Source organism: Psammomys obesus, unplaced genomic scaffold (genome assembly GCF_907164565.1).
Source record: "Psammomys obesus unplaced genomic scaffold, mPsaObe1.curated_primary_1811, whole genome shotgun sequence".
Classification (NCBI taxonomy): Eukaryota; Metazoa; Chordata; class Mammalia; order Rodentia; family Muridae; genus Psammomys; species Psammomys obesus.
This window is the reverse complement of record NW_026596440.1, coordinates 7,622,586-7,632,014: the sequence shown is the minus strand read 5'-3', so window position 1 is coordinate 7,632,014 and position 9,429 is coordinate 7,622,586. Positions and strand designations below refer to the sequence as shown.

Here is a 9,429-nt window from a genome sequence, read left to right as displayed (position 1 = left end):
TGAGTTAATTTTGTATCCAGCCACTTTGCTGAAGGTGTTTATTAGCTGTAGGAGTTCCCTGGTAGAATTTTTGGATGACTCAGGTATACTATCATATCATCTGCAAATAGGGATAATTTGACTTCTTCCTTTCCAATTTGTATCCCCTTGATCTCCTTCAATTGTCTTATTTTTGCTCTAGCAAGGACTTCCAGAATCATGTTGAAGAGATATGGAGAGAGTGGGCAGCTTTACCTTGTCCATGATTTCAGTAGGATTGCTTTATGTTTCTCTGTTTAGTTTGATGTTGGCTATAGGCTTGCTATATATTGCTTTTACTATGTTTAGATATGTGCCTTGTATCCCTGATCTCTCCAATACTTTAAACATGAACAGATGTTGGAATATGTCAAATGCTGTTTCATCATCTAAGAAGATTATTATGTGTTTTTTTTTCTTTCAGTTTGTTAATATGGTGGATCACATTGATGAATTTCCATATACTGAACCACCCCTGCATACCTGGGATGAAGCCTACTTGGTCTAGTGGATTATATCTTTGATGTGTTCTTTTATTCGGTTTGCAAGTATTTTGTTGAGTATTTTTGCATCAATGTTCATAAGGGAGATCGACCTGAAATTCTCTTTCTTTGTTGGGTCTTTATGAGGTCCAGGTACCAAGGTAACTGTGGCTTCATAGAATGAGTTTGGTAGTGTTCCTTCTGTTTCTATTTCGTGGACTAGTTTGAAAAGAATTGGAGTTAGCTCTTCTTTGAAGGTCTGGTAGAATTCTGCTCTGAAACCATCTGGCCCTGGGCTTTTTTTGCATGGGAGATAAAAGATAAAAATGACTGCCTGCCACCAATTCTAGCTGACTGTTTTGTTGTTTGGTGGTTCAGAAAAACAGAATTGTACATGTGAAAGTAACTTTAGAACTATCTGGTTCAAGGCTTTCATTTTATAAGTGAGACTAGGGTATGGAGAGATCACATGACTTGCCCACAAAATGGGTGCAACGACTTGAGCAAGGGAAAGAGATGACTTAAGCAAGGGAAAGGGTTAATAAGGGTATCCGTGCAGTGTGAATCTGGTCAATGCCAATTGACTATGGAAGGGAGATGAGATGATTGTTAGTTTCAGGCTTGTGTTATCAGCAAGGCATTAGTGATATTAACAATGCATGTGTTGGGGACAGAGAATAAATTTAGCTTTTCAAATGTCAACTTGTCTTCTTAAGTGGAACTGGTGTGTTTTTAATAAACATTTCAAAGGATTTGGATGGAGTGGCAGATTTGAGAGTTGTCAGCTTCAAGGTGACACACACACAACACAGGTCACCATAGTCGGATAGTGAACACGGAGAAGAGAGTTTTCAGCTGGCCTGGAAAAAAAAATGTTTAACAAAGTTTGAGTTAGCCACTAATGTGTAAGACTGGAGATTTGGAGATTTTGGGGGCTGGAGGGATGGCTCAGAGGTTAAGAGCCTGTACTGCTCTTGTTGAGAACCTGAGTTTGGTCCATAGCACCTACATCTTGTGGCTCACAACTGCCTGTAACTACAGCTCTGGGGGATCCAATGCCTCTGGCTTCCATGGACACTTGGACTCATGGGCTTCTAGTCACACACAGATACATACACATATTTTTAAAAATAATTATGAAATCTTTTTTAAAGATTTGGGAGAATTTGTGTGGATGGCTATTTTTATATTCATTTCTTTTTTAAAAGATTGGTAAGATCTTACATGCAGGCCAGCGTTTTGGTGGGCAAAGATAACTAAGCTCATTAGGGCCAGAGAGACCCTTCTTCTCAGGCCTTCTCCACAGGCTTCCTCCTGTAGAACTGCAAGTCTGCTGAAGACTTGACAGTTTCAGTGTAAGAAGACCCAAGTGGGAAAGAGTTAAGAAAAGGGGAGAGTGGGAAAAGATCAAGGCAGAAACTGAGTGGAGGTATAAAGATAATTGAGAGGATAACGTAGACTCTGGAAGGCAAAGGAAAAAAGGTTGAAAGGGGGAACAAATCTGGTTCTCATTTTCCAGCAAAATTGCTTATCTAAAAATTTAGCAGTTTTTGTAATCTCATTTAAAAAAAATCTAAGACCCTTATCTAATTCTGCTCCACCTGTCACATCAACTTCTAAATTATCCCTTCTATGTATCAATTTTTCTCCATCAGATCCCACCAAACCTTTTTTTTTCTGTGTTCTTCATACCCAGCACGCATAGCAGCCTGATCAGTGTTACAAGGCTAGGTCCTGTCACTCACTTTTCACTGGAGATGGAATCCATGCTCCTTACAATGGCCCAGAAAGGCCCTGCAGGACTGGGCTTCTGTGCCTTGTTGTTCTCACCCTGTGTTCTTCCTGAACCCATTTCAAGGCTGCCACAAGCTGCCTATGCCAGGTGCTTCTGATCCTTCTGGTTTCCTCTCTCTTCCCAGTTAAACCAGTCTCCTCAGAGGACAGTGGACCTTCTACAGTAAAGTCGTTCTGCCTTCCTTTTCTCTCCATACTATCTGCAACTACAGTTCCAAGGGTATCTGCCACCCTCTTCTGGACCCCTCAGGCACCTGTACATTAATGTACCTATACATACAGATCACCATACACAATAAACATAAGAACTTTGTGTGTGTGTGTGTGTGTGTGTGTGTGCGCGCGCGCGCGCGCGCACACATAATAGAATTTTAATGCATTCTATTTTGAGTCAATAGAAGAATTTTTAAAAGGCAGTTATCTGTTGAATAATTCATAACTCACTTTCTCAACCAAAGATAATCTCCACAAAGGCAGGCACAACAGGCCCACCTCTGTAGTCGCAGATACTGTAACAGTGTCTGTCTGGCGCACAGCTTGATCTTATTTAAGACTTTGATGAAGTCAATATGTAAACTCCACTCATAGGCTGCAGAAATGTGGACTAAAGAATAAAACGCGCACTCCTTTCATCACAGCGCTCATGAGGCAGAGGCAAGCGGGTCTACATAGTGGGTTCCAGGCCACCCAGAACAACACAGAGAGACCCTGTCTCAAAAACAAACAGTGCACACTTGTAGTTCAGTGAGGCGTGCGTGTAGTTGACCAATCAGGAGTCCTGATACGGAGGATCCTAGCCTCGGCCCTGCGCCTGCGCCTGCGCAATCGTCGGCCGCGGGACAGGCCTGCTGGAAAAAGCAGCGGCCGAGCCTGGCGCGTATTGATGACGCCATCGGTGTTTGCCTGGTAGCCCTTGGTAACCCGGAGTCTGCGGAAGTGTAGTGGCCACGCAGGCGGCTGAGACAGGTAACCTGCGGCTCAGCTGTCACTCAAGCTGCTCCTGGTTCCGCTGCCCCGCGACCTCTGGTGGGGTGAGCCCATGGGATCCTGTACGACCTGTCGTGAGTGAGCCCGTGGGATCCTAGTTCAACCTCTTGTGGAGTGAGCGCGTGCGATCTCTCCGACCTGCCGTGGGGTGAGCCAGTGGGGTGCTGTCCACGGAGACTGTCAGCGTCATTACCGCTTTGCGCCTTTCTAGCAGGCGACAGTAAACTGCGAAGGTGGTGCTCAGGGAAGTCACAACGGCCTGCGGTTTTTAAAGGTGACAGTTGGGTTCGTGTTGATGCTCAATTCAATTCTCGTGCGTCGTGCTTTTGTTTTGTTTCTACATGCAATTAGTGCAGTCATTTCTGAAGAGTATGTTGTGTTTCGTGTGATTCTCAGAAGGCTGCCAGTATTTCTGTTAGTAAAGATTATGCTGTCCAGTATTGGAGGTTACAGAGAAGGGTATTGTTTACTGTTGACGATCTTTTAGACTCCAGGAACTGTGCCCAACACCTTACATTTCATTGTCTTCTTAGTTGATGCAATACTGTTGCGACTTATGAATTATTATGTTTGCTTGACAGATGAAATAACTCAGGCTCAGTTCCATGAAACTGACTGGGTGAAAATTACCAGTTCCAAAAGCAAAGGCAAAATTTAAATTCAAGGTTATGTATGACTTCAAAGCCTCTCTCTCTCTCCGTCTCCCTCACCCTCACCCTCTCCCTCTCCCTCTCTCCTCCTCCTCCTTCTCTTCCTCCTTCCTTTTTAAAAAATAACTACTGTTAGTGGTCAGATTTCAGGCTTTCTACATTAGTCATGGGATTCTGTAAGTTTGCTCACTCATCTATCAGTATGGATTGTGTGTGTGAGTGTGTGTGTGTGTACGGGGATGCATGTGTACAAACAAAAGTGTGAGATTTGCCTGTGCATGTGGAGACAAGGGATAACATCAATTTCTGTTTCTTAGATGCTGACCACTATTTTTTGGGGGACAGGATTTCTCACTGGCCTGAAGCTTGTCAAGTAGATAGGGTGAGCCAGCAACTCCAGGAAGTACCTGTTCCAACCCCCCAGCACTGGAGTCACAGACCTGCGTGGAACTTTCTGCCCCTGTTCTGGGGATTGAACTTGGGTCCTCTTGCTTATAGAGCAGGTGCAGGTGTTTTTCCTTCTGAGCTGCCTCTCAGGCCTCTGTTTTGGTACTTGTAACTATGCTGTAAATTCTCATTCTTGAAGTTAAAACATCACAAAAACATGTCTTCTTTCTACACATGTGCTTGTGCATGAACACACACACAAACACACACACAACATCCTTATTTTTAATTGTGATATAAGTGACAAATGATGTTGTGTTGTAAATACCTCCTATTAAGAGCTCCAAGAAATGTGTGATTTTACATTTGCCCCCCTTTTTTTTAAAGTAATGTAAATATCAGTAAATAATTTAAAGGCACTAAGTGGTTTCTTACCTTCTTTCTTCCAGTATGAAGTCACAAACATGACTTGCCCGTGTTGAAATGTGGTGGTTTCCTCAGGGCCTTTGTTGTTCTGCAGTTGCTCTGCATTTGAGTTTGCTGGGCTTCTTGTGGCTCATTTTTCATCATCACCAGTGGACAGCATGGTGCAATAATGGAACCACAGGTTGTAGAGGTAGACATCTAGATTTTACATCTTGGCTCTATTGCTTAGTAGGTGCTTCCCTCCACACCTCAGTTTTCTCATTTGTCAGGTGAAATATTTCAAATCTTATTAAGCAAAATGTTTACTGTATAATAAAGACACAACAAAGGAAAGTTTAACAAGTGATCACTTCCAAAATATCAAGATTCCAGTCAAGGCAAACATCATACATCCATCTGGTAAACATCATACATCCATTAAATATTTTTCAAGAAAAAACAATTTCTGTTTTCAAAGATGGAAAGCCAAGACCAGACAACATCAGCAACTGCTTAGCCAGTCCTTGCAGGGAACCCGACACAGCTCTAAGCTTTTCTTCACCCGGACTCATTTTGTCTTCACAACACTGTCTCTGCAACCCTACTGTTCCCACCTGACAAACTCATTTTGCTGATACTTTGCTATTCTATGATGCTTGATTCCTGAAGAAATTGTTGTAAAATAGCATTTATGTATTTATTATGAGCTCCATTATAATTTCTCTTGGCTTTTCATTTGCTCACACTTTATTTCTTTGACATTTACAATGGAAGGTCTAGTTTTGGAAAGCACTGAAAATCAAGATGTGCTTGCTCTGGTTTGGCATGAAAGGCAAATTAGCTTGTTCTTTTTGTTACCAGCAATATCAGGCCTGTGTCACAGTACACTGTTAGGTCTGGAAGGCAGAGATTCTATTACCCTTTGTTGGACATTTGAGAATCTCAAGACCAGGATGCTCAGTTATCTGCCTGTATTTATAGAGTTAGAAGAATGCATCTGCCAAAAACAAACAAACAAACAAACAAACAAACAGACCAGCGTGCTGTGCCCTGGTAAACCATCTCATAAGAGGGGCTTCCAAGTCTTTCACTCACACGTAGTTATCATTTTTCTTATAGTGATTTTTGACCTGTATCAGATTATAGAGAGAATGAAACAGTATGCTGGACCTCAGAGATATTGCACTAAAGTGGCATGGCATTGACATTGGTCCTAGGTGTGAGTGAGGAATCTGGGGTGATTCCAGAGTTCTACTTTGAGCAAATGGGTAGATGCTGGTGCCATCTACTAGGGAAACATGGGACCAGGGACATGGGCTTGAAGCTTTAGAGAAGGGATTGCCCTGTTCAATGCATAAGATTTGAAGGCAGAGCTATAGGACACAGAGGTAACAGTTCATCTAAAAAGTGGGAGAAGAAAGGGTCAGAGGTAGAAAATTAGAGGCGAGAATGTAATCACTGATCTTAAAAGACGAGAGACACTTTAGGGGGAAGGGCCATGGTCAGTGTATCAGTTCCCCAAGATTATATGCTGTGGGATTTCAGTGGTCTTGTAAAATGTGAGCTAAAGGGGTTGAATAATGGACTAAAGAGAAAAGGCAGAGAAAGGTGTGGGATAGAATTTTTTTTTTTTTTTTTTGTGAGTTAGGGACTAAGGATGTAGTGAGTTTAGAATAATCACTGGAGGTGTTGGCCAGGAACTACAGTGGCAATTCCAACACTCTCTTCATGTTGGAATTTTTGAATATGTAGAGCCAACCTGTTGCTAGTCTTTGCTACTTTGTGGATTCTTCTTTTTTTCAGCCTTTCTTACCACCCCCACTGTTCACCTTCTATCATTAGATAGGATAGAAAGATAAGAGGGGGAGAGAAAGAGGTTTAGATCCCTGAATCCATTTTATTTCTTCTTGTTTCTTTTTTGAGTACAAGTACTAACAAACTGAAGCTAACTTCCCTGAATGACCACCAACCAGAAACCCCACCTACGGGGGGGAGGGGGCGCTAGCATTTATATACCCTCTGAGAAGTTCCCAGAATTCCAAACATCACACAATCGCAGAAACTATCTGCAGCTGGCAAAACCATCCTTCAGCTAGAGCTCAAGGCAAATCATAGCCAGCTGCTGTGCACAGTCCAAAGCAGCCCCACATCCCACACCTGGGAGTAAAATGAAAACATATTCTTATAGTATTCCTGTGTTTTTAAAGAAAGAAAAATTCCAGAATTCTCACTACAGCAGCCACTCCTGTGATTGTGTTAATTACTTAAGTTTTGTTTTTCTTCATAGGCTTGGTTGAGATTTAGATGATTTAGATTTTAATGATTCTACTAAGGGTTAGGTTTTTCAGAACAGTTGTGTTAGAAGAATGAAAGGAGAAGGAGATTGAAGCCAGTTCATTATGTGGGTGAATAGATAAATGTGGCCGGGGGAAATGGTTTGGAGGGAAAGGTCTTGCCGCCAAGCCTGATGGCCTAGGTTTGATTGCCAGGACACACATAGTGGAAAGACATAACCAGCTCATACGACTTGTCCTCTGACCTTCACGTGTGTCCCACAGCACCCCACCAAATAAGTAAATAAATAAATGGTAAAGAAAGAAACAAGGCCACAAACTGCACTATTTACAGAACACGGTGGAATCTGGATTCTTAGTGTCAGGAATGTTTATTTCTGACTCCAGGTCATAGTGTTCTGTGCATTGTAGGATGTTTCAGCCCTCTGGGTGTCAGGAGCAGGCCTTTGACCAATGCTCAGTAATGTCTCTGGATGTTGCCAAGTGTTAAAGGACTGTCCTCCATTAGAAATTGCCAGCATCTTTATGAATTCAGCTGTGCCCAATTGTGTAATGGTATCACAGCTGGGCCTGATGACTTTTGACTTTCCTTTATAGAAAAGGGGGTAAGGAGGGTCATGGAACCCTCATCAAAGCATCTAGCCATTCCTCTGACTTAGTTGAATACAATTCTGCCCTAATTGCACAAGGCCTACAGGAGGGGTTCCATCTCTGCAGCCAGAGCAGCAGCAGCAGCGTCCATGCTGGGCACAAACCTCCCAGTGTTCCTGCTTTGGGGTTATCCATGCTCCTGTCTGTAGCTCCTCACCCACTGCTCTGTAAGCAACCCCAATAGACTCATTGGTTTCTGGCGTAAACTTGAGTGGAATTGTACCTGGTTTATTGTTGGGACCGTGTGTGTGTGTGTGTGTGTGTGTGCGCGCGCGTGTGTGTGTGTGTGTGTGTGTGTTTGGAGCATTGTTTATGTTTCTTTCAGGGAAGGAATCTTATCAACACCAAGCATCTTTTAAAAGGAAAAGTCTCTCCCAGTTGGAAGTCACTGCATTAGGGACAGGGAGTAAGTGGGTTAGACACAGTGGGACCTCTCGGAGACTGCAATATCTGTGTGAGAGTAGCCATGCTGATGGGGAGGAAGACTGAGAGAGCCTGTTCTGCAGACTGCTGAAGAACTTCACAGTTGAGCTGTTCACACTACTGTGCCAGGCATAGGCTGTTGGTCTTAATGTCTCTTTATGTGTTTTAGATGGATTAATATCAACAGTCATTGTTCATTCCCTTGGGAGAGAAGAACAGCCCTCAGTAACAGTTAGTCTTTCTATTTCCTGGGGTAGAGACCATGGCTCAGTGTGCCTTTCGTTAACTTCTTGAATAGTTCTGTTGGAAAGTTCTGTTTTGTAATGTCTTGACTGAGTGCAATAACCCTGCATGCCATTTGAGGATAAGCTTTGGCACAAACCTAGACACACCTTGGAAGAGGAGCCTCAAGTGAGGAATTACCTCAATGAAATTGGCCAGTATACAGATCTGTGGGGTATTTTCTTAATGATTGATGGAGGAGGGCCTAGCCCACTATGGGTGGTATCATCCTGGTCCGAAGCTGTGTAAGAAAGGAGGCTGAGAAAGCTACTAAGAAGCATTCCTGCATGGTCCCTACTTCAGCTCTGCCTGGAGCTCCTGCCCTAACTTCTTAGTGACGGACTGTGACAGAGTGTAAGTGAAAGATGTTTTGTTCCCTCACCAAATCAGTTTTGGTTGTGGCATTTATCACAGCAGCAGAGAAGCTAAGTAGAAGAAGCTTTTACTTCTTTGTTGCTCAGTGTTTTCTCAGTTTCCCTGACATGTTCCCAGACATGCGTGAGATTATCTGGATTGTCTTTGTAACAGCTTTTGGGTAGTTCTTTTTCCCTTGAAGTTGTCTTGATCTGATTTGCACTCCTGTGTCCCAAGTGCACAGTCTTCCAGAAAGCTGTGATCTCTGTGATAGGTGACCTGACTTTAGAGCCTTTCTGCTACATTTGGATATCTGATTTTGAAGTAGGCGAAATGTCAACAGACCCCAAACTTAAACTTCTTGAAACATTATTTCCCCTTTTATTCACTATTCTGGTTTTTTTTTCTGCTTATTGTCTCATCCTTATTTTTCACATGCCATTGTGTGTCTGCATATTGCTTATTGAAAACTCGTGGCAATGAACTTAAAGATGGAGATGGCAGGCTGTGTGTGTGGTACACATGTGCTCCACTGTGCCAGTGTAAGCCACCAGGCGTGTATGGAGGTCACAGCACAAGTTTGGGGAGTTGGTTCTGTTTTTTCATAGTGGGTCCCAAGATCAAACTCAGATCACCGAGTTTGCATAGCAAGTGTTTTCCTGCCTGACTCCTTCACTGGCCACAACCCGCCTATTAATGGTC

At 43.0% G+C, this 9,429-nt stretch overlaps 1 protein-coding gene across 8 annotated transcripts in view; it reads left to right on the top strand.

Annotated features, from left to right (window-relative positions):
* Positions 1-3,221: 3,221 nt before the first annotated feature.
* Aopep (aminopeptidase O (putative)) overlaps positions 3,222-9,429 on the top strand; it is a 296,969-nt gene continuing 290,761 nt past the window's right edge. For 6 of the 8 annotated variants that reach the window (XM_055597943.1, XM_055597941.1, XM_055597937.1 and 3 more), the window contains exon 1: positions 3,222-3,555. The gene's annotated coding sequence lies outside the window, so the exon portion shown is untranslated. Of the gene's footprint in view, positions 3,567-9,429 lie in introns of all 8 variants that reach the window. The other 2 variants (XM_055597938.1, XM_055597944.1) reach the window with 2 other exon arrangements.